General features: G+C 36.8%; 1 protein-coding gene across 1 annotated transcript in view; it reads right to left on the reverse strand.

Moving 5' to 3' along the window:
• Window positions 1–26,505, reverse strand: part of LOC132526515 (disks large homolog 1-like) — a 1,013,093-nt gene that overhangs the window by 573,182 nt on the left and 413,406 nt on the right. The window lies entirely within an intron of this gene.

A 26,505-nucleotide genomic window follows, 5' to 3' on the forward strand; every position in this document is an offset into this window, starting at 1 on the left:
GAGCATATACCTAAAGCTTAATATAATTCCCTTGGATTTAAGAGGTGAGTATACTGGGATCTGACTCACCCCTGAAAAATTTAACAAGTAAGATAACATGGCAAGCTGGTTATTGCCTCAGGAGAGGTGGCTTCCTCTGGGCCAGTCTCCATGTTCAGAGTTTGTAAGGACAAAAGAGCCATCCTGGAGCCATTACAATGCCTGCCAAGACAACCCTCTGTGTGGAGTGGACTGCTGTAAAACTTGGGGCTGAAGAAATGCATCACCCACATTAGAGGAGGTTTAGTCAGAGAGGCCCAGAAAGAGAAACTCCCTAAGACCCACAACAGTGATGACCCTGGGCAGGTTGCTTAACCTCTCTTTGTCTCAGTTATGGAGATTAAAGGAATTAATACAAGTGCTTAGAATTATTTCTAGACATAATCAACATTAACGTAAACATCAGATATTTTCTTCATTTTTGTTATTATTATCATTATATGTCAGGCTCAGAAAGCAAAAAATATGACAATCCCAGTCTAATAAGGACTTTCTGCTCTGCTTTTTTTATTTCCCTATCATGCTCCACACCTGGAGGAATAAATAACCAACTAGCAAATGATGAAAAAGAAGAAAGAAGCCTATCCCCAAACCATTCCCCCAAAGCAGACATCCTATCTGAAGATCCCATAGTAGGGAAGAGAGAGTATTTCATCAGGAAAAGTGTACAGAGTTTTGATTAATATTTGAGACTGGACAATTTTCATTACTTAACTGAGACTGTATTTGTGATTTTAAGTGATTGTAGGGCTTTTAATTCTTTGCAAGTGACTGGAAATTCATGGAAAGTCACAGGACGGCCTGAGTTTTCATCTAGAGAGCAGGGTAGGTATTACTGACACTAAGAAGCTTTAAATAAACTATTATGTATAAAATAAGCTACAAGGATATATTGTACAACACAGAGAATATAGCTAATATTTTATAAAAACTATAAGTGGAGTATAACCTTTAAAAATTGTGAATGACTAAATATTGTACACCTATAACCTAATATCATAGGTTATACCTAATACCTAATATCATACATCAACAATACTTCAATTAAAAAAGTTTTAAATAAACAATGGGGAGCCCCAAATAAGGTGTCTTCTATCCTGCTTGTTCAAAGTATATTACAGATGCTAAACACACGCATGGTCAGTATTAACCTTTCTCATTACATTTTGGGCATAATTCCTCACAGTTCCCCAATACACAACTTTATCCTTTCCTGGGCTTATCTTCCTACTTGTTTCCTTTTATTTTCTCAGGTTTCAAAGATGTTTAAAATGAGTTGGCCTAATTTGTTTCTGAGGAAATCCTTACTAAGGTCATCGTGTTGGGGAATCATGCATTTGGCTCTTCTGTAAATGAGGAAAATGCTGCTGACCCATTCTCCGCAGGATGCTGAGAAAGAAGGTTTTTCAGCAGACAGTGATGGTGATGCTGAGTCATGATCATGCATTCCAAAATCTCTTGTGACTCCAGGCAGGCATTTGCCCAGGTTAGCAGAGGTGCAATCTGTGGCTAACTAGTACATAAGAGGATTAACACTCTATGTTAAAACATTTTCTAACCACCTGACTTCCTGGATTAATTAACTATGATGAGTTACATAAGTTCTGAATGCTCAAAGCAGGCCACATTTAAATATTTATTACACATGAGAGTCACTGTTGTAACTTATTTTACAGTATCAATGGAGAGAGGCATTTCCTAGGTGTATAACGAAATAATATTTATTGAGCACCTATTAGATGCCAGACACTTGACATGAGTTGCTAGCTAATTCTATCGTTACGTTAACCCTGAAAGGTGGTGGAGGAAAATGTTTAAAACAATGAGGAATCCACTGGACCAGTGTTAGAATGCTAGATTTTTCACTTTCTAGATCTGTGAATAAGTTTCTTAGTCTCAGTGAGTTTCAGTTTTCTCATCCATAAAGTGGAGAGAATAATACCCAGTTTAGAGGATTATTAGAAGGATTATATGAGATAATACAGTAATATATTTAGCCCAGGGTCCAACATACATTCTAATCATAATAAGTATATTTATATTATATAAATATTAATATTTATCTTACTAACCAGGGATTCTTCTATCCCACTTAGCTTCTCTAAGCCTATTTTCTCACCTCTGAGTATAAAATAATACTATTTATCTCACATGCTCACTATGAAAATTAAATGAGAAAAAGTTCAAGAAAGTACTTCGCAAACATCAGGAATTTTAAATCTAAGTTTTAAATCTAAGTTGGAAAGAACATCAGAAATACTGCAACAGTTTTAGGATGACTAAATTTGGGAGCCAGAATTGACTGTGTAGTCTGGGATCACATACTTGAAATAATTGGTCTGTAAATATTCCTAAGAAATATATTATGGTACTTTAGCTTTTTGTGGAAGCATGTCCCAATGTTCTCTGAAGCTCTAGAAATCTCCAAAGTTGAATTATTGTTATGTAGAGTTAGATGCAATAGAGTAATTTAAGCCTCTAAATAAAAGATTAAAAAAAAACCATATTCTTATAAAATACTTTAAATGTCATTGATATTTGCATGCTGTCACTGCATCCTACTGACATAACAAGATGAAACAAGAGAAATGAACTACAAGTGTACTTTTCTCCCTGCAAGAAAGAAACTTTGGACATTATCTACTACTGTAGTCAATGAATATTCTTCATTGGCAGATCTTATCTATGATATCATAAACTACAAACTCTTATGGAAACAGAGGCTGTGATTTTTAAATTAGCTGCATTTTTCTTCCTGACACTTTTTTAAATTCATCTTTAAAAAGTGCCTCTTTTGAATAAACAGCTAATGAAAAATACCTAAAATTTCAGGTCTGCCAAATAAGGTCCATCCTTTGAGGAAAGAAATGCCGTTCAGAAACAAGATCAAAGCAATTCATTTCTATTTTCACTGCTACCATAGAGACAAAGAAAAAATAGTAAAGAGTTTTAGCCGACTTAATTCTTCCTGAAATTTATAATTAACTACATGGGAAAGGGGACAATTACCATATTTCCAAAGAATAAAGGATTAAAAAAGTTGAGCTTTTGATAAGACATAAGTACAACCTATTAAACATGCAATTCATATCAATTTGTTCTTATAATCTTCTTGAGTTTCTGAAAATTGCATATACATTGGACAGTGTTTTCTGAAAAATACCCTCAGAATGCCATCACTTTAAATGTACATAGTTCTCTCTTGTCAGAGATTCTTCTTAGATATTAAAACTTCCAGCAAAGTCTAACACAAAGAAAGGGGGTTAGATTGGTATTGTTTTTGTATGTGCCTTGTCTTCCTGACACCTATGAATATATGTTTTTGGACAAATGTTAATCAATGAAAGAATGTGCAGGCTTTTGCAGATCAGGCACCATAGCCAACATCAAGCAGTCAGCCAGGAAGAACTAGCAATTAGACCTGTCCTCAATTTAAACAGAACTTCAGATTGCTAAGTACATTACATGTGTATTAATTCAGAACAGTTTTATTTTAAAGGACTAGCAAGAAAGCACCATAGCTTGAAATCCTAGAAGACTCATACAAAGACAAGGGAGGGAGAATTTCTTTTTTGCTAAAAATATGTTTTTATTTATGGCGTCTTTAGCAAATGATTTTCAAATACTTTTTATCAGCAATAATATCTAGAACTCCTCTTCACATTTTCTAATTAGAGCCATATTTGAAAATAAGTAATTTATTTTATTTGGGGATACCATAAATACAGCATGATAAATTATATATCTCTTTGTGAAAACGTGAAATATAGGAGAGATAAGTTTTGTTTTAACACTTTTTGAACTGTGTTTTAGGGAACACCACAATTCTTGCTGATATGGATAATAAATGGTATAATTCACATGTTAAAATTTGACTTTTGGAATTTTTTGTTTTGTTTTGTTTTTGCGGTATGCGGGCCTCTCACTGTTGTGGCCTCTCCTGTTGCGGAGCACAGGCTCCGGACACGCAGGCTTAGCGGCCATGGCTCATGGGCCTAGCCACTCCGCGGCATGTGGGATCTTCGCGGACCGGGGCACGAACCCATGTTCCCTGCATCGACAGACGGACTCTCAACCACTGCGCCACCAGGGAAGCCCGACTTTTGGAATTTTTATTATGTGTAAGTGGTCTTCAGGGAGAATCTCTATTGTCGCCTATATTGATACATGGGAAAGTGGTGTATCTGATTATTCTGTGGTATTTCTGTCGGTTATCAGAATAATTTTAAGGAAATATTTGAAAGTGACTAAAAATTTTAACTCAGATGTGAACCACAGAATAACAGAACACCTATTCAGGGCTCCTTTTGCATAGCACTGATGTCATCTGTATAGCAATAATCATTATTATAGTTTTTTTAAGTTCTTTTTGGAGGTTACTTGAGGTGAAACTATTCAATGGTACTGGTACACTTTGTTCTCTAAAATGCAAAGCAATGTTAAAAAAAAAAAAAGCAGAATTGCTGTGAAGTCACATTCCCTTCCTAGACAAGTTTGTATCGTGAAAGCTGAGTGCAATATAATGCATCCTGCTTTGGGGAAAAAAAGACACCTTTATTATTTCTTCAATTATTTCATGACCTAATAATTTAGGAAAATAAATCCATTTTTAAATTTTCTATTATATAGCTTTCAGACAAATTTTAATGTTTTTATGCTAAAAATATACTATATAATTTAAAATTATACCTCTATAATATATTTATGGTAAACATATACCTATTATAAAGTCAAATAATTTTCCCCCAAGACTAGGTTAAGTATCATACTATATAAAATCTCTGAGAAGTTAAACAGACATAAGTTGGCATTATTTTATTAAACTGAAAACCTGATCTGGCTGCTTTAGCTTTTGTTTAATAAAAATGTGCTATTGACTTACAAGGATTTTTATATTTGAATTTTAGAGGTTTAAAAGTTGATCGTTATAAGTAGGTTTATCATAGATGTGATCCAGTTGCTACTCGTCCTGGAGTGTGTGAAGACTTTTATCTCTTTTAGTCCATTTATTTTATACTAAAATGACGTTTCAAGTATCATTTCAGGCCCAGCAACCATTCACAGAGAAGTTCACCAATTGCCTGTCTGTCAACTGAATAGTTTATCCATCAGAATACAAAGATACCTTTTACAAACATTTCCTGTGAAGTGCATGTTATACACACACATACATATGTATATATACATATACATATAAATATACACATACATTTGTGTAAGTTGCAGGAAAGAAGTGTTTCATCCACTTGTTCATTTACATAGCAATGCAGTGTCTACCAAATGTGTGTTAAATGAAAGAATCAATCAACATTTATGGTATACCTGTCAGCACCATACTAGGTGGTTGGCTATAAATATGATTAATAACTTCCCTACCATCTTCAAAGACTTCACATTCTAGCAAGAGATAGGCATGTGTAAAAACTAATTGTACAACTAGATGTTGGCTATTATACAGATACAGACATTGTACTGAGGACACGAAGAATGGCTAGCTCAGTTCAGTAGGGTAGTATCAAGGAAAATATTTACAGAGGTATCTGCATTTGAGCTGAGTCTTAAAGGTTAAAAAGAAGCTCATTAAGTAAGCATCAGGTGAGAGAGTTGAAAGGCATTCTAGACATAAAGAAAAGCAGGTACATAGAAACAGGAGAATGGAATTCAGATTGTTTGGGGAACCAAGTATAATTGACTATAGTTCAAGCTAAGGCATGAAGGGTGATGGGATCTGAGATAGGAAAGTTAGACGAGGGCCAGAGCATGGAGAGCCATGTATGTGAGGTTAAGCTGTGCAAACTTTATCTTCCTAGAGGCCAGTGCTTCTTAAATCTATGTGTGCAAGAGCAACTAAGAATACAAATCATCTAGGCATCTTGCTAAAACACAGGTTCTGACTCAGTAATTCTAGCATGGAGCTCGAGATTCTGCATTTCCAACAAGCTCTGAAGGGATGCCATTGTAATGGATCAACAGATCACACTTTGAATAATGGGGAAGTAGGGGACTGGGAACTCCTGAAGAGCTATATAGCAGGTTCCCAGTAGCTATCTATTTTACACATGGTACTGTATATATTTCAATGGTACACATGAACCCATTTGCAGGGCAGGAATAGAGACACAGATGCAGAGAATGGACAAGTGGACACAGCAGGGAAAGGGGAGGGTAGAAGAACTGGGAGATTAGGATTGTATGTATATTTTTATTTTATAAGGAAGGTTGCAGTTAACAGCATGGAAAATGTATAGGAGTGAAAGGATGGGGACGTTACAAAGAGTGAATGGGGAATTGGGACAAATTGAAATTTAGGGAAAAATAAGAACCAAGATCAATTCCCACTTTTCTAGCCATAACAACTGGGAAATGTCATCGTAGTAAGATAGAACAACTCCCATTTAACTAACCATAACAACTGAGAGTAGCATACTATCCAATGAGCAGAGAATAGAGTAGTAGAATGATTTATGCTCAGAGGGCTCCACAGAGTGGATATTTTCCTGGAACTTTTGATTTATGATTACTTAATGGGTAAATAGAATTCTAAATTCTAAGAATTTATTCATTTACTGTCAAACCACTTTTTCACAAAACCTGTTGTCTCCTGAAAGTTTAGTTCAAGAACTGAATTACTTAAATGCAAAGAAATGGATACATGTATGTAGGAGGTATTAGAATAGAGGTATTTGAGGGGAGAGTATTTTCATAGGATTTCAAATCTGGTACTAATTTTGAATGCACACTAGAAGAAAAGACTAAAATATTTGGTCTCTTTCTCTCACCAATAAATATCTATAAGCCTGGGAAACATTCACTAAAGCCAGAAGAAATTCCTATCACCATGACTACATAATAGAAGTCTGCCAACTAGCTTGGTAACCAGCTAATTCAGTTAATGATTCTACTATGAAATTTATCCTTAAATGTCAGATTCCCTAAATAAGAGAAAATGAAAGAGGAAAATGAAGAGAAACAGAAACATTCACAGCTATTTGGTGACTATACATTATGTATAGCCGCTCTACTAAGCCCTATGTATAGTATATATTTGTACTAGCTGTTCCTTTTGTCTAGAATGTTCTTCCCCAAGATCTTCACAAAGGTGGTCCTTTCAAGTTTCCAGAACTTTTTCAGAGAGAACGTCTCTGTCCACCCTATCTAATATAGCCCCTGTTGCTTTTTATACTCATCCATCTTTCTATATTCTGTTTCTTAGCTTTTATAATTATAGCAGTTATTGCTATCATTATATTTATTATCTGTTTTACTATATTTATCATCTATTAATAGCCAGTCTCTTCACTCTATAATGTAATTTCTATGAGGGCAGGGACCTTGTCTGATTTATTCACTGTTATATCTCTACTGCTTACAGTACTGTCTGGAACATGTATGCACTCAGTAAATATTTGTGGAGGCAATGAATATTGTATTTAATCCTCACAACAACCCCTCGAAGTGCTTATTATTATCTCATTTTACAGATAAGGAAACTGAGATTTAGATTACATAATTTGGCCCAGACAAGAGAACTAATAACTGGCAGACCTAGGACTCCAGCAAGAATCTGTCTGACTCCAAAGACTATGCTTTCAAACCCTATACTATGCAGCCACTCTAAGCCAAATTCAGTTGTGGATGCCAGCTGCTGTCCAAATGTCCAGTACCTAGTTCTCTGAGGGATCCTAGACCTGTCAGGCCAATTTGTTTGGGTCACTGTAATTAACATAAAATTAGTCCTAACACATATATGGATACAGCTCTCATTTTTTGCAACATACAGTAATGCTAATGGTAATAAAAGATCTCAGTTTCCTCTAGGATTTCCTGCTTTCAATAATTTTAGTGATCCTGTCCATGTATACAGTATTTTATATTTTTTTAAATAAACTCATTTGATTCTGTACAATAATCCTGTGAAGGAAGTACTCATAAGCCAGTGTCATTATCCCCATTTCAGACTTGAGAAGATAACACTCAGGGAGAGTAAACTGAATTGACTAAGTTTACTAATATAATAAATGGCAAACCCACATCTATAACTTTAATTTCTGAACCTTGGTCCAATGCACATTCCCAAATTGCCTTTGGTGAAACATACGTACATGCAATGAGACAGCTCTCAGGCAAGTTAATCATTGGTAATCTGCTTTAAGATAATCTTACTACAAACATTCAGATGAAATAATGGGTAAATAATAAAGGGAAGTGATGAATTCTTTTGTATCTTATAAAGACAGTTATGCAATTTTTAAAATTTTTGAAAACATATAATATGGTTATTATACAGATATAATTTAAATATTATTTGATTTGCAAAATTTGATTTGTACTTGTTTCCTTTGCAAACCCACACTTGTCTCATAAAGTAAGATTTACCTAAAAGTCTCATAAAGGATAATCCTCTCAAACTCACAGCTCTTCACAGCACATGTAGCTTTTACTCACAGTGTCAAAAAGGGTTGACGTTGTGAATAACATCCTGGTAATCGGGTTTGGCAGGAAAGACTATTTACTACAGATGTATTAACAGATGACTGGTGTGATTCATACGATACATTTTATTTCATTTCTAAAAGTTTATTTTTATAGGCTACGAATATGTGTCCAAAAAACTACAAATCTACAACTAATTACGAATAACTTTAACCATAATGATAAACCATTATGAGGGTGCATTATTCTTATTTAATTAGATGTTCAGGTTGAGAAGGAACAAAATCCAAAATATAGTATCAAGGGTATGTTTTAACTAAATAATAACCTTGAAGTGATTTAACCAGGAGACAATGATAGTGGATAGGAGCATGGACATCAGTAACAAAGATCTGGGTTTGAATCCCCACTATGAAACTGCTCAGTTGTGTAAACAGGCCTCATTGTTAAGATGTGGAGGATTTTACTTCATTGAGTTGGTCTGAGGAGTAAATGAGTTAATTAAATCCATCAAGCTCTTTCAGTGTGTCCGAATATGTTCCAGATATTATGTATACAAACATGAGAAAAATAGATGTAGTCTCTTCCCTCATGGAGCTTCTGTCTAGAGGCAGACACTGAGAAAATAATCACACAAATCAGGGTATAATTATGAATTGTGGCAAGCAGAAATATGGGACAATATGAGAGTGGATACCAAGAATATAAAATCTAACTGGAGGGCTTCCCTGGTGGCGCAGTGGTTGAGAGTCAGCCTGCCGATGCAGGGGACATGGGTTCGTGCCCCGGTCCGGGAAGATTCCACATGCCACGGAGAGGCTGGGCCCGTGAGCCATGGCCACTGAGCCTGCACGTCCGGAGCCTGTGCCCCGCAACAGGAGAGGCCACAACAGTGAGAGGCCCGCGTACCACACACAAAAAAAGAAAATCTAACTGGAGATTTTAGGAAAGGTTGTGGCATGTACGTACAGTCAGACCTGAATAGCATTTAGACAGATGGATGGTGCCATCTAGACAGAGGAGTAACAAGTACAAGTCTCCAAAGCAGAAACATGGCTGATACTCTCAAAACACAGAGGGGAGCCAACAAGGCCAACGTGCCAATTAGTTTAATGAAGGACAGGGAAGGTAACATAGATAAAAGAAGTAGTCTGACCCATGCCTTTTTAACATTCTCGGAGTATAAAATACAAGGTGGAATGATGGAAGATAAGACAGGGGAGGAATTGAGGTGCCAGGTCAAGGGAGACCTGCATACTAAGGTAAGGATTTGGACAATCACTCATCTTGAGTTGAATAGGGTGCTATCGCAGGGCCTCCACGTGAGAGTTGTGCCGTTGGATTTGTGTATTAGGTTGATCATTCTGGCAGCCGTATGGAATACTTAATAAAGGAAATTTAAGCTATTATATTAATGGAATTCATATGCTAAAGTGTTTTATGCAATTAAAATGGTTAATACCAGGTTACTAATATAGTCATGAAATCTCTTCACATTGGCTCTTCTCCTACTTTTCTATACAAAAAGGCCAGAGTTTATTAAAATTTCCCTACTATTAGCTGTATGTCTCCCTTTCTCTGCCCCCCAGTAGATTTTTCCTGGTCCATTAAGCCCCCTGCTCCAATCTCTGTTTAGTGGACTTGCCACCTTGCAGATGCTTGGTTGAGATGATAGGTATCAGAACCAGTGTCACTGGCAGGTTAGGTACGAGAAGAGCATCAAAACAAGATAAGAAGAGGGAGACTGTGGCCCTCAGCAGAAAACAGTGCACCTACCCCTTACAAGGTAATATGCTAAGTACTTTATAGTTCTTGTCTAACTGAATTGTCAAAACAACCCTGTAAGATAGGTGCAATTTTATAGAAGAGAAAACTGCATTTCAGAGAAGGTCATCCAGCTAGTGAAAGGTGAAACCACTGTTTTTACTGAACAGGCATAAGGATGCGCAAAGGGGGGTGTGGCAGAAAACGGAAGGAGAGAGCTCAAATCAGAGAAACGAAATAGGTGAGAAGTCAGGGCAAACTGGGATTTGGGACCAGTGTTAATGATGGAAGGAAAATCCTATTTCCTTTAAGACAGTATTTCAACTTGATATTTATGACTGGGCCCCTACCTATGTCTGCATCCTTTGTATCTTGCTACTTACATTGGATACCTTACATCCGAGCCACACTGACCTCCCTTTCCTTGAATGTGCCGTTCTCTCACTTACTTTTCTCTCTTCCAGCTATCTATCATTTCTGGGACTTGGCCTACAACACTCTTTCCCCCTCATTGTGCCCTCCATTCTTCATATCAGTCTGTCACTTCCTCAGAAAACCCTTTCCTGATATGAAATCCCAACCTACCCTGCAACCAAGCACACCAGATTCTTTAGGTACCTCTGTGCTCATTTCACAGCACCCTACATTCACCTCCTTTCACACACTGTTATTTCTATAACTGGCTATTTTCCCCATTAGACTAAAAGTTCCATGAGAACAGATTGTTCATTATATCCCCATGACTTCCAATATGTCAGGTACATATTAGGCATTCGATAGATACTTGTTCAATGAATAAAATGAATGAATGGATGTGCTGTTTTACCATGAAAGCAGATGCAACTATACACCTGCATTAATAAATAGCTTTGTTGATGAAGACTGGGCCACTCAGGTCAACCATTTGTTGCCTTGGTGATTTGTTTCATTTTCTGTATGTAAAGCTCTGTCGGAAAATAAATATAATTTTAGTCCACCCCCCCCCAAAAAAACTATAGTTTTAAATACCTCTATGATGAACACATTTATGAGTACATGTCACTTTTTTCTATTAAAAATGATAAATAATATAATACTTATTAGCATTAACAAAAATATCTTTTAAATGCCCAGCAACAACTTTGATTTCCTTTTAGAAATTCTCAACGACTCTAATTCTTATAAAAGATGGTTGGTTGACAAATACGAAAAGTGATATCTTATTTGCAGAATAGATGTAGTATTAATATCAATAAAGGCTTCTTTTATGCTGTCTGGTCCACTTTTCATTCTGATATTTGAATTTTATTATGCACATCAACCTGTTACACATATTAAATATTAATAGTACCATCATGACTTTATTTTAAAAAATACAGGAGTGGGCTTCCCTGGTGGCGCAGTGGTTGAGAGTCCGCCTGCCGATGCAGGGGACACGGGTTCGTTCCCCGGTCCGGGAAGATCCCACATGCCGCGGAGCGGCTGGGCCCGTGAGCCATGGCTGCTGAACCTGCGCGTCCGGAGCCTGTGCTCCGCAACGGGAGAGGCCACAACAGTGAGAGGCCCGCGTACCGGAAAAAAAAAAAAAATACAGGAGTAATTCAACATAGCATATTGCAATTGTCTTTGTAGATTTTTAAAAACTTTTTAAAAATGTTTATAAGTTTGGTTTATGGACACCTGAAATACCAATTTATAATTCACCCACTACTACTTTTTAAGAAACTTAGTGTACATGAATAATTTTATTTGTAGAAATAATATACTTTAGAAGAATATTAGATTAGGATAGAAAAGGAAGAACCTCAGAGATACATTAAAATACATTTGTTTCACAGGCACAAGGACACTGATGCCCAGATGCCTCTAGGTGCCCAAAGTTACAAAGTACAGATTTACTTTGATTTTTTTTCACAGTTCCACATTTCTTCTGTGCTTGTATCAAATCCCATATGCTAGTACATATGATACTTGAGCATTCCTACATAGCAAAAGAAAAATTCTACCAACTGCTCGCATTTTATTAAATTTAGCCCAGAATATTCTGCCTGCTATCCAGAACTGCTTTCCTATTGACCAATCATCTAACAGCATGTTTCTGTCTTAACATAGTCTAACATTATTTTCCTTGTATTCTAGTTGTCAGAATTATTGGGATTATTATATTTTAATTATTCAAAACATGTAAGAAATGTCCACTCTATAAAACATTATAGTAGTTACCAAATTGTGTTTAATCAATATTATTGGGATGATCTCATTTTCCTCAATGACCACATCCAAAGAAAGGGATAGATTAAAGATATAACTTGTGAGTTGATCAATAAATTACCCTATAGTTAATTATTTCATTATGCCAGGAATTGTGCTGGGTACTTTTAATACTTTATGGCAACATCACTTACTTATAGGTAATATCATGTTTTTCTCACAGATGAGGAAATCAAGGCTCAGGGAAGTTAAAAAACTTATCCAAGTCCTAAAGCCAATAAGTGTAAGAACAACAAGTTAAATCCAAGTCTTGCTCCAGAGCCCTGCTCTTCACACTAAGTCCTGTCACTTCTCTTTTCTCAGTAGTGACATTTATGACAAAACAGTTAAAACTGAAACTGGGCAGAAACATTCCAATAAAAGAGATGATTCAATCTTCTTATAAAAGTGAGTTATCTTAACATCTGAAAAGACCTTGGGATCCATGTGACAGAAATCTGTGTTTTGGGTTGCTCTGATGATTTTCTGGCCTAAAATATCTTACTTCAAATCTGTGGGGGTCTGCAAAACAGTCTGATCAGACTGGAGCCCTTAAGACCTTAAGCAATCTGAGTCTTATGGGTGAGATCTAGGGTAAGATTTTTTTTATCAGGGGGGCTAGATTATTATGAAACATGTCATAATCATTTCCTTCTTTTTACATGCAGAAAAACTAAAATGAAAAACACTTCTCTGGTATGCCTAATAGATCCTTTTATATTGCCATTATGCAGTGCTTTGTCTTGATTTGTCATAATCTCTCCTTTCATTAATCTTCAATTATTCTTAAGAATATGGAGCAAAGACATGAAGAGGAATTTATTTCTACACTGTGTGTGATAGAAGGGAATGGGAGAATGGAGAGGGCCGAGAGGTCATAGAAGGATCTAAGAGGACAGGAAGTATGTTTCATGCCAAGATGGGAAGGAAAGAAGAGAACCAGTGGAAGTATTTATGTTTCCTGTCACTGAAATCTTTGATGGGGGTGGTGGTCAGCTGTGATAACTGAGATCTGTCACAGATGAGGTACAGCCTGGGAGAGATCAGGGTAGTTAGTTAGCAGTTCCAGTCTTACTGAAAGTTTCCACAAAGCAAAACTTGAAGAAAGCGTCTCAGCCAGAGCTGCTAGAAGGTGGACTCATTACTGGAGAATGAAGTGATAGGGGCTTAACAGAGACAGAATTAAAATTTCCAAGTTGTTGGCAAGTTTCCTGTCAAAGAGTCCCAGGAAAGTGGAACAAGGGTATCCCAAGTACATGGCCACTTTGGAAAAAAGAGTATCAATGAAGGTGGGTGAGGTGAACAGGATTTGCATTCTGAAGTCCTCTAGGATAACTCCTCACCTATATGCAGGTTTTAAATCAACCATGCATTATTTACCATTTAAACATCATAATATAACTTTGTTGTAAGTATGTTTGTTTTATAAAGATGTTACATATGCCACCCTAGAAATAGTCATGAATATAATTAATTCAGAAAATTCATGGGTATTTGTCCTGTTGAATTGTATAATTTACATGATAAATCAAAATACTGGAATAATGACATTTATCTCTGATACAGCATTTAAGGCAGAGTAATAGTATTTCTTACCTTATACCTGTAGTCATTAATATTTTGATAAGTCGATATATAGCATGACACATTTTTTAATTAGATCATGTTTTCCAAATTGAGGAAACTCAGATTTCACTGTTGACTTAATCTGTTAACTGCAACAGACTTCCAGTTTTGAGTTCTAATTAATAACCTTTTAAAACATTTTTAAAGTACTAATTATGTTTTACATAGTATCTTCAATTATTATGATTTTGAAATAATTATGAAATCCATGTAGGTCAGATTTGACAGTATTCTCTCAAGAAAAGTAATACCGAGTGTAACACCTAAGGAAGAGTAAAACATATTTAAGAGACTGTTTTCCTGGATTATATAAGGAAATACAAGTTGCCAATTAGCTTTTTTTTTCTTTTTAAATTTACTTTAGTTTCTTTTTACTGACAGCTAGAAAAATTCACTGAGATGCTTGGCAATTTTTAAAATAAAATAAGGTATTCATCTAACTTTGAGGCCTGGTCAACTAACCCAACTAGAAGTTTTTAGGCTTCAAGTCTATTAACACCAACTGAAGCTGCCATGTGATACTAGGTCCTACAGGAAGATATCCCTTAAGATTTTCTGAAATATAATCTATAAAAGTAAAATATTTAAGGTCATACTATGGAGAACTTGGTTGGTGGATTCAAAATTAAATAATCTTTCTTCAGTGATGAAAGGAGATCACAGTGGGAAATCTATACTTAATGAGTCTCAGGCACTAAGCTATTGATTTTGTTGTGTTTAATGGATGTCCAATCAATGTGAGAAACTAAAAGATACAGCTCGAATTAACTCATATTATGCTTACATGCAAAATGTAAAGCGAGCTAATGAACAGAAGTCTTTTAATTAGTTTTTTCCAAAAATAATAGTAATTTCTATTCAAATAACCAGTGATGATAAAATTTAAATACATTATTCAGGACTGATGACAGAATAACATAAAATGTGTTTGAAATTTTTAGCTGTTTTCTGTAAACCCATAAAAGAATTGCGTATTGATTTTATTCTACTCCCACTTTTGTTTCTATTTCTGATAAGACAAATACTTCATTTGCTTCTAATCAAAATAGACTCATTTCAACATTAAATATTGTGTTTGTTTGTTTCAAATCAGAGTCTAAAGAATTTTTCCTTTAAAAAAATCACTAAAATGCAGAATATCAGAATTCTCCAATCAGAAACAATATGTCAAGCCACAGTAAAGCTGATTGGCTTCTTCAAGCATACAAGACATGGTTTTTAAATGAAAAGCTAATTATCAAACTCAGAAAGACTACCCTGATACATTATGTTAAAATGACGTGTAAGCTACACTACTACTACAGATATTTTAATATTGAGATATAAATAGATGCAAAAGCAAATCCTGACATTAAAAAAAAAAACACATAGGCAAATTCTCCTTCATTTGCACAAACACACAATATCACTTTAAGAAGTTGAAATCAAATAAAGACAGGACCCTCAGACGTTCGTGGGGAACAAAATGCCCAGCAAAGTAAATTATACTAATCATTTTATCTCATGAACTGGCAGCACCTACCAGAGCTGTTTAATTACAGGACCAAAATAATAATAGAAAAATGCTGCACACAACAACAGCCCTGTTTCCTATCCTACCTTTGTGGTGACAATGCACAGGCAATCCATCCTGGATCTTTACACAGGACTCAGTACATGGAAATCACACCAGCAACTCAGCAAAGGTGAGAAAAGCCTTTTGATAAATAGCACACAGAGAGAAGCAGAAGCTGGATTCTGCACAGACGGCTTTTCCAAGGGGGCCCCTCATGGGAAACTCGAGCCCTCCTCCATAGAGCTCAAGGCAAGCAGGATTCTCCTAAGCACCGGAAAATCCCCTAGAAATCATCTCCGGCAAAACTTCCCGGTGGCTTGCAGGGCTCCGCGGCTGCATGGTCCTTAAGTGGATTCTGTGATCGGAGCAAGGCTCCCGGAGTGCCTCACACAGTTCTGTCGTGGAGATGAGTGTTACACCAAGCACCAGAGAATCACATTTCAGCTCTCGTTCTTGTTTCTGAATTCTGATCTGCTGCTTCAGTATACCCATAAGATCTCCTTTGCCAGAGTCTCCCCCCACCCTTTGCTGCCTTCGTCTTTCCTACTAACAACTGAGTAAGCACAACACAAAAAACTACCCAGCGCATCTATCAAAGGGCTGTCGTTCCACTGCCAGAACAGCGAGCGGCTTTGGGTAATAAAAAGCTATTTATTATGAGCATGATTCCCAGCAGTCTAAATGACTCGAAAGGTATGACTGAAAAGCTAAGGTGCATGCGGTGCTGCATATATCACATCTCAACTCATTTGCAATTTACAAGGGCAGCTTCTTACATATGACTAGCAGCTTCAAAAAGAAAATCCCAGCCAGGTACATTTTTTAAAAACTGAGAATTTGGAGGTTTACCTTAAAAAACGCTAGATTTCTTCTTTTATTTGTGTACCTATTTGTGCCTTCTCTGACATGTGAATACACAAACAACCTGAATATTTAAAGTATATTATAAAATCGAGGTGGGAGGAGGTTTCAAAGTGTTCATAAAAGTTCCACCATCTGAGAGACAAAAAATGAGTTTTCCCAAACTTTTCCCTCCTCACTAGCTGCCTGCAGGCACTTATTACGTGGGCAGAGCTCTGTGTTCCCTTCTGCGGATTCTAGCAGCAAATGATTAACCCTCTCCTTCCTCCCAAATCCCTCCCGAACTGCTGCACAGACTGCCTTTGAGGCGCTTGACAATCATCATTCTGGATAATAAAATACTTTTTTAGTTTTTTAAGGAACCTCCATACTGTTCTCCACAGTGGCTGTATCAATTTACATTCCCACCAGCAGTGCAAAAGGGTTCCCTTTTCTCCACACCCTCTCCAGCATTTATTGTTTGTAGATTTTCTGATGATGGTCATTCTGACCAGTGTGAGGTGATACCTCATTGTAGTTTTGACTTGCATTTCTCTAATGATTAGTGATGTTGAGCATCCTGTAATGTGTTTGTTGGCAATCTGTACATCATCTTTGGAGAAATGTCTATTTAGGTGTTCTGCCCATTTTGGGATTGGGTCATTTTCTTTTTGCTATTGAGCTGCATGAGTTGTCTGTATATTTTGGAGATGAATCCTTTGTCAGCTGCTTCATTTGCAAATATTTTCCCCCATTCTGAGGGTTGTCTTTTCGTCTTGTTTATGGTGTCCTTTGCTGTGCAAAAGCTTTTAAGTTTCATTAGGTGCCATTTGTTTATTTTTGTTTTTATTTCCATTTCTCTAGGAGGTGGGTCAAAAAGGATCTTGCTGTGAGTTATGTCATAGAGTGTTCTGCCTATGTTTTCCACTAAGAGTTTTATAGTGTCTGACCTTACATTTAGGTCTTTAATCCATTTTTAGTTTATTTTTCTGTATGATGTTAGGGAGTGTTCTAATTTCATTCTTTTACATGTAGCTGTCCAGTTTTCCCAGCACTACTTATGGAAGAGGCTGTCTTTTCTCCACTGTATATTCTTGCCTCTTTTATCAAACATAAGGTGACCATATGTGCCTGGGTTTATCTCTGGGCTTTCTATCCTATTCCATTGATACGACCCAGCAATCCCACTACTGGATATATACCCCGGGAAAACCATAATTCAAAAAGAGTCATGTACCACAAGGTTCACTGCAGCACTATTTACAATAGCCAGGACATGGAAGCAATGTAAGTGTCCATTGACAGATGAATGGATAAATAAGATGTGGCACATATATACAATGGAATATTACTCAGCCATAAAAAGAAACAAAATTGAGTTATTTCTAGTGAGGTGGATGGACCTAGAGTCTGTCATACAGAGTGAAGTAAGTCAGAAAGAGAAAAACAAATACCGTATGCTAACACGTATATATGGAATTAAAAGAAAATGTTTTCTGAAGAGCCTAGGAGCAGGAGAGGAATAAAGAGGTAGATGTAGAGAATGGACTTGAGGACACGGGGAGGGGGAAGGGTAAGTTGGGATGAAGTGAGAGAGGGACATGGACATGTATATACTACCAAATGTATAATAGATAGCTAGTGGGAAGCAGCCGCATAGCACAGGGAGATCAGCTCTGTACTTATGTCCAAGTAGAGGGGTGGGATAGGGAGGGTGGGAGGGAGACGCAAGAGGGAGGAGATGTGGGGATATATGTATATGTATAGCTGATTCACTTTGTTATACAGCAGAAATTAACACACCATTGTAAAGCAATTATACTCCAATAAAGATGTTTAAAAAAAATTTTTTAAGGCAAAGAGCTAGTATATATGTTAGAAAAAAAATAATAATATACTTTTTCATCCTCTTAGACACATAGGCAGAGACAGACTTGAAACAGAAAGAAACAGCAGTGCAGAGAGAAGGGCAGGGGGAGAATAAGAGACAGAGAAAGTGAGTGACAGAATGGAAAGCACTGCCTGACCAATAAAAATGGAAAATCAATGCTTCCTTCTCGCTAGGAAGAAAACAGATAGTCAACTTGACCATGGACGACAACAAGAAGAAATGTCTAGGGACCCATACGTTGGGATCACTTCTTTAAGATGCCAGTAGAACCATTCCCCACTCCTCCAACATCCTCTCATTTTTTATAAAAAATGTATTTTCTACAACAAATAATTTGAAAAAAGTGTGGACACGTAAGACTCTTCTACCTTTCATGAATTTTTCAGGTTCTTACCTCAATATTCTCCTGATTGCTAAATAGATGAATGTTTCAGAAACTGACATGCCATTATTTTACCAAAATGAGAACACCTTTTCTAAAGAATTTAGAAGTTTAAAATTCATAGCAAATCAGATACGTGTTCAGAGAAGAAAAGAAAAAAAGTGGCTCAAAAAATATTTATAGTTAAAAGAAAATTTCCTCTGAACTGTTATCCTACTGGTGTAATAAACTTCAGATAATTTTCAAGTTAAACAGCATAAATAAAACCCATGCTCTAGTCCATTCAATTAGATAACTGTCTTATGGGGTTCAGTAATATGAAAATGTTAAAAGAAAAAGCACCACCTTGCCTATTTACCTCCTCACTTATTACATCATCATGATGCTTAATTTAATTCAATACTTCCTAAGCTTGTCTCAGAGTATGTATAACATCATGTCCTTGAGCATTCCCAGGTATCAGAGTTCTTCCCTGATAAAACCATACCATCTTACATGCAATTGATACTGATTATCATATTCATCTTCAAGCTAATTAGGCTTTATGTTCCTATAGCACTTTAAATTTGCAAAGTACTTGTGACATTCTCACCAGCTTGTAAGTTTAAATGAATTTCCAAGAACAGGTACCTAGTAACTTATTCCAAACCCCGGGCTTTGTAAGTCACGATCAGAACAGAGACACTCGAGGATTAGAAAGAGAGAGGAAGTAAATTGGGTAGCAGAGGAAGATGGATATTTTACAAGGTATCCTTGGAAGAAAAGTACCTTTGGAACTATATTCCATTTTCCTATAGTGGAGAAAGTTAAGAAATGGGCAAACTTGCAGAGGAAGCCTGATTATTCTTTTGACCCTGGCTGATCACAGATGAAAGCACTTTGTAAGCTATAAAGACCTGCAGAAAAGAAAGGCAATTCATCTAGCATAGCTCCTGACCTCCCATATACACTCCCTGAGTCATTCATCTAACACATGTTTGTTGAGGGCTCACGGTATGATTTTTTTGATTAATGTCTGTATCACCTACTAGACCATGAGCACTTTAAAGGCAGTTTTGATTCTGTATTCCCATTCCCATAGTATGTACTTACTGGGGACACCAGGGTGAGCACAAACTAGCAGAATCCCTGCCCTCAAGTGATTCAACACCTATAGTACAGTACAATAAGCACTTGGGGTGTTTGAGAATCACAAAGTAAAGGCAATTAACCCAGAATGAAGTAGTCAGGGGCGGGTTTTCTAGAGAGGAACGCTGAGCTGAGCTGAGAAGGACCCACAGGAGTTAGCTAGAAGTTGTGAGGAAGAATTCTAAGCACTTTATTATATTTAAAGGGGAGTGAATCAACGATAACGTTCTTCTTTCTACAATCAGCTTACATAAACATATCCAAAGGGTTTTCATTAAATAAAAGTACTTTAGAGCAGGCATTACACAAACTAAACATGTAATCTCTGCTGGAGGAAAAAAAGAGCATCACTCATACAATGTTAAGTGAGTACAAATGTGCCGTAAAAGCCTGTGGAATATACATGTTCTATAATCGTTAGGTTGTACTTATTACATGTGATTAATTGGATTATGTTTGTATGTTTAGATAAAAGTAAATAGGCAGCATTTTAAAGTGTAGTTCTACCTAGGATGCAGCTTTCTATTTTGTGTGTACGTTGCCTTCCATTGATTTTCCTCAGATATAAAGATGATAGAAGATAATCCACTCCTTCATCTCAAGGGAAACATTCCTTTATTTTTAAAATTAACAAGGCATCAGTTTGAAGCACTTTTTTACTGACATAGAGCTCAATTGGTCTTGTGATTTCACAAGAAGTGTTTGGCAAGATATAAAGCCATAGCCTGCAAACTGCTTTACTTGATATTCTTTAAGGTTAAGGATATCAAGCCAGGAATATATTGATTTTCAGTAAAATCTACCATTGGAAGTTTGATACCAGAAAATTGCTATTGTAAATGACTTGCATTAAGTCCATACCTTAACCATTTAAATGCATTATTTTATTTTGTTTCTTTCCAAAAGGGAAAAAAATATCTCATAGTTAAATATACCCCATGGTTATTCTCCTAGAATCTAGGCCCCAGGAGGATAGATATAATCTATATCTCTGGAACCTAGCATGGTACCTGCACTTAAGAGTACCTGTACAGGGACTTCCTTAGTGGCACAGGGTTTAAGACTATGAGCTCCCAATGCAGGGGGGCTGGCTTTGATCCCTGGTCAGGGAACTAGATCCCACATGCATGCCACAACTAACAGTTCACGTGCCACAACTAAGGAGCCAGTGAGCTGCAACTAAGGAGCCCACCTGCCACAACTAAGACCCAGTGCAACCAAGTAAATAAATAAATGAATTTAATTAAATAAATTTTTTCTTTACAAAGAGTACCTGCACAAAATAAATATTTGGGGACTGAAACAATGATCACAGCTCCAGTTATGCCATTTATTTTTCCTGATAAAATATGTTTTAAAAACCTATAATATGGAGCAGTGGAAGAGAGACAGGGTCACATGACACAGTCAAAATCTCCAAGAGAAGATTGGTTCAAGATGGCAGAGTAGAAGGACGTGCTCTCACTCACTCTTGTGAAAGCACTGGAATCACAACTAACTGCTGAACAATCATCGAAAGGAAGACACTAGAACTCACCAAAAAAGACCCCACATCCGAAGACAAAGGAGAAGCCACAATGAGGCGGTGGGAGGGGTGCAATCACAATAAAATCAAATCCCATAACTGCTGGGTGGGTGACTCACAAACTGGACAACACTTATACCACAAAAGTCCACCCACTGGAGTGAAGGTTCTGAGCCCCACGTCAAGCTTCCCAACCTGGGGGGCCAGCAACGGGAGGAGGAATTCCTAGAGAATCAGACTGTGAAGGAAAGCAGGATTTGATTACAGGACTTTGACAGGACTGGGAGAAACAAAGACTCCATTTTTGGAGGGCACACACAAAGTACTGTGTGCATCGGGACCCAGGAGAAAGGAGCAGTGACCCCACAGGCGACTGAACCAGACTTAACTGCTAGTGTTGGAGGATCTCCTGCAGAGGTTGGGGTTGGCTGTGTCTCAACATGAGGACAAGGACAGAGGCAGCAGAAGTTCTGGGAAGTACTCCTTGGCATGAGCCATCCCAGAGTCCGCCATTAGCCCCACCAAAGAGCCCAGGTAGGCTCCAGTGTTGGATCGCCACAGGCCAAACAACCCACACAGACGGAACCCAGCCCCACCCATCAGCAGACAAGTGGATTAAAGTTTTACTGAGCTCTGCCCACCACAGCAACAGCCAGCTCTACCCACCACCAGTCCCTCCCATCAGGAAGATGCACAAGCCTCTTAGATAGCCTCATCCACCAGAGGGCAGACAGCAGAAGCAAGAACTACAATCCTGCAGCCTGTGGACCAAAAACGACATTCACAGAAAGACAGACAAGATGAAAAGGCAGAGGGCTATGTACCAGATGAAGGAACAAGATAAACCCCAAGAAAAACAACTAAATGAAGTGGAGATAGACAACCTTCCAGAAAAAGAATTCAGAATAATGATAGTGAAGATGATCCAGGATCTCAGAAAAAGAGTGGAGGCAAAGACCGAGAAGATGAAAGAAATGTTTAACAAGACCTAGAAGAATTAAAGAACAAACAAACAGAGATGAACAATACAATACAATACAATAACTGAAATGAAAAATACACCAGAAGGAATCAATAGCAAAATAACTGAGGTAGAAGAACAGATAAGTGATGTGTAAGACAGAATGATGGAATTCACTGCCATGGAGCAGAATAAAGAAAAAAGAATGAAAAGAAATGAAGACAGCCTATGACATATCAGGGACAACATTTGCATTATAGGGGTCCCAGAAGGAGAAAAGAGAGAGAAAGGACCTGAGAAAATATTTGAAGAGAGTTTAGTCGAAAACTTCCCTAACATGGGAAAGGAAATAGCCACCCATGTCCAGGAAGTGCAGAGAGTCCCATACAGGATAAACCCAAGGAGAAACACACCGAGACACACAGCAATCAAATTGGCAAAAATTAAAGACGAAGAAAAATTATTGAAAGCAGGAAGGGAAAAACAACAAATAACATACAAGGGAACTCCCATGAGGTTAACAGCTGATTTCTCAGCAGAAACTCTACAAACCAGAGGGGAGAGGCATGACATATTTAAAGTGATGAAAGGGAAGAACCTACAACCAAGATTACTCTACCCAGCAAGGATCTCATTCAGATTCGATGGAGAAATCAACAACTTTACAGACAAGTAAAAGCTAAGAGAATTCAGCACCACCAAACCAGCTCTACAACAAATGCTACAGGAACTTCTCTAAGTGGGAAACACAAGAGAAGAAAAGGACCTACAAAAACAAACCCCCCAAAATTAAGAAAATGGTCATAGGAACATACATATCGATAATTACCTTAAAAGTGAATGGATCAAATGTTCCAACCAAAAGATACAGGCTCGCTGAATGGATACAAAAACAAGACCCATATATATGCTGTCTAAAAGAGACCCACCTCAGACCTAGGGACACATACTGATTGAAAGTGAGGGGATGGAAAAAGATATTCCATGCAAATGGATGGAATTCAAAAGAAAACTGGAATAGCAATACTCATGTCAGATAAAATAGACTTTAAAATAAAGAATGATACAAGAGACAAGGAAGGACATGACATAATGATCAAGGGATCAATCCAAGAAGAAGATATAACAATTATAAATATATATGCACCCAACATAGGAGCACCTCAAAACATAAGGCAACTGCTAGTAGCTCTAAAAGAGGAAATGACAGTAACACAATAAGAGTGGAGGAATTTAACACCTCACTTACAACAATGGGCAGATCATCCAAAATGAAAATAAATAAGGAAACAAAAGCTTTAAATGACATAATAGACCGGATAGATTTAATTGATATTTATAGGACATTCCATCCAAAAACAGCAGATTACACTTTCTTCTCAAGTGCGCACAGAACATTCTCCAGGATAGATCACATCTTGGGTCACAAATCAAGCCTCAGTAAATTTAAGAAAATTGAAATCATATCAAGCATCTTTTCTGACCACAACGTTATGAGATTAGAAATCAATTACAGGGAAAAATACGTAAAAAAACACAAGCACATGGAGGCTAAACAATACGTTACTAAATAACCAAGAGATCACTGAAGAAATCAAAGAGGAAATCAAAAAATACCTAGAGACAAATGACAACGAAAACATGACGATCCAAAACCTATGGGATGTAGCAAAAGCAGTTCTAAGAGGGAAGTTTATAGCAATATAACCCTACCTCAAGAAACAAGAAAAATCTCAAATAAACAATCTAACCTTACACCTAAAGGAACTAGAGAAAGAACAAACAAAACCCAAAGTTAGCAGAAGGAAAGAAATCATAAAAATCAGAGCAGAAATAAATGAAATAGAAACAAAGAAAACAATAGCAAAGATCAATAAAACTAAGGGCTGGTTCTTTGAGAAGATAAACAAAATTGATAAACCATTAGCCAGACTCATCAAGAAAAAGAGGGAGAGGACTCAAATCATAAAATTAGAAATGAAAAAGGAGAAGTTACAACAGACGCTGCAGAAATACAAAGCATCCTAAGAGACTACTACAAGCAACTCTATGCCAATAAACTGGACAACATGGAAGAAATGGACAAATTCTTAGAAAGGTATAACCTTCCAACACTGAACCAGGAAAAATAGAAAATCACAAGAAAAATAGACCAATCACAAGTAATGAAATTGAAACTGTGATTAAAAATCTTCCAACAAACAAAAGTTCAGGACCAGATGGCTTCACAGGTGAATTCTATCAAACATTTAGAGGAGAGCTAATGCCCAACCTTCTCAAACTCTTCCAAACAATTGCAGAGGAAGGAACACTCCCAAACTCATTCTATGAGGCCACCATCTCCCTGATACCAAAACCAGACAAAGATACTACAAAAAAAGAAAATTACAGACCAGTATCACTGATGAATATAGATGCAAAAATCCTCAACAAAATACTAGCAAACAGAATCCAACAACACATTACAAGGATCATACACCATGATCAAGTGGGATTTATCCCAGGGATGCAAGGATTCTTTAATATACGCAAATCAATCTCTGTGATACAACATATTAACAAATTGAAGAATAAAAACCATATGATCATCTCAATAGATGCAAAAAAAGCTTTTGACAAAATTCAACACCCATTTATGATAAAAACCCTCCAGAAAGTGGGCATAGTAGAGGGAAGCTACCTCAACATAATAAAGGCCATATATGACAAACCCACAGAAAACATTCTCAATGGTGAAAAAGTGAAAGCATTTCCTCTAAGATCAGAAACAAGACAAGGATGCCCACTCTCATCACTATTATTCAACATAGTTTTGAAAGTCCTAGCCATGGCAATCAAAGAAGAAAAAGAAATAAAGGAATACAAATTGGAAAAGAAGAAGTAAAACTGTCACTGTTTGCAGATGACATGATACTATACGTAGAGAATCCTAAAGATACCACCAGAAAACCATTAGAACTAATCAATGAATTTTGTAAAGTTGCAGGAAACGAAATTAATGCACAGAAATCACTTGCATTCCCATACAATAATGATGAAAAATCTGAAAGAGAAATTCAGGAAGCACTCCCATTTACCATTGCAAGAAAAAGAATAAAATACCTAGGAATAAACCTACCTAGGGAGACAAAATACCTGTATGCAGAAAACTATAAGACACTGATGAAAGAAATTAAAGATGATACAAACAGATGGAGAGATACACCATGTTCTTGGATTGGAAGAATCAGTATTGCAAAAATGACTATACTACCCGAAGCATTCTACAGATTCAATGCAATCCCTATCAAATTACCAATGGCATTTCTTACAGAACTAGAACAAAAAATCTTAAAATTTGTATGGAGACACAAAAGACCCCGAATATCTAAAGCAGTCTTGAGGGAAAAACTCGGAGTTGGCGGAATCAGACTCCCTTACTTCAGACTCTACTACAAAGCTACCGTAATCAAGACAATATGATACTGCCACAAAAACCGAAATGTAGATCAATGGAACAGGATAGAAAGCCCACAGATAAACCCACGCACCAATGGTCAAATAATCTATGACAAAGGAGGCAAAGATATACAACAGAGAAAAGACAGTCTCTTCAATAAGTGGTGCTGGGAAAACTGGACAGCTACATATAAAAGAATGAAATTAGAACACTCCCTAACACCATACACAAAAATAAACTCAAAATGGATTAGAGACCTAAATGTAAGACCAGACACTATAAAACTCTTAGCGGAAAACATAGGAAGAACACTCTTTGACATAAGTCACAATAAGATCTTTTTTGACCCATCTCCTAGAGTAATGGAAATAAAAACAAAAATAAACAAATGGGACCTAATGAAACTTAAAAGCTTTTGCAAAGCAAAGGAAACTACAAACAAGACGAAAAGACAACCCTCAGAATGGGAGAAAATATTTGCAAACCAATCAATGGACAAAGGATTAATCTTTAAAATATATAAACAGCTCATGCAGGTCAATATCACAAAAACAAACAACCCAATCCAAAAATGGGCATAAGACCTAAATAGACACTTCTCCAAAGAAGACATACAGATGGCCAAGAAGCACATGAAAAGCTGCTCAACATCACTAATTATTAGAGAAATGCAAATTAAAACTACCATGAGGT

This window comes from Lagenorhynchus albirostris, chromosome 9 (genome assembly GCF_949774975.1).
Source record: "Lagenorhynchus albirostris chromosome 9, mLagAlb1.1, whole genome shotgun sequence".
Classification (NCBI taxonomy): domain Eukaryota; kingdom Metazoa; phylum Chordata; class Mammalia; order Artiodactyla; family Delphinidae; genus Lagenorhynchus; species Lagenorhynchus albirostris.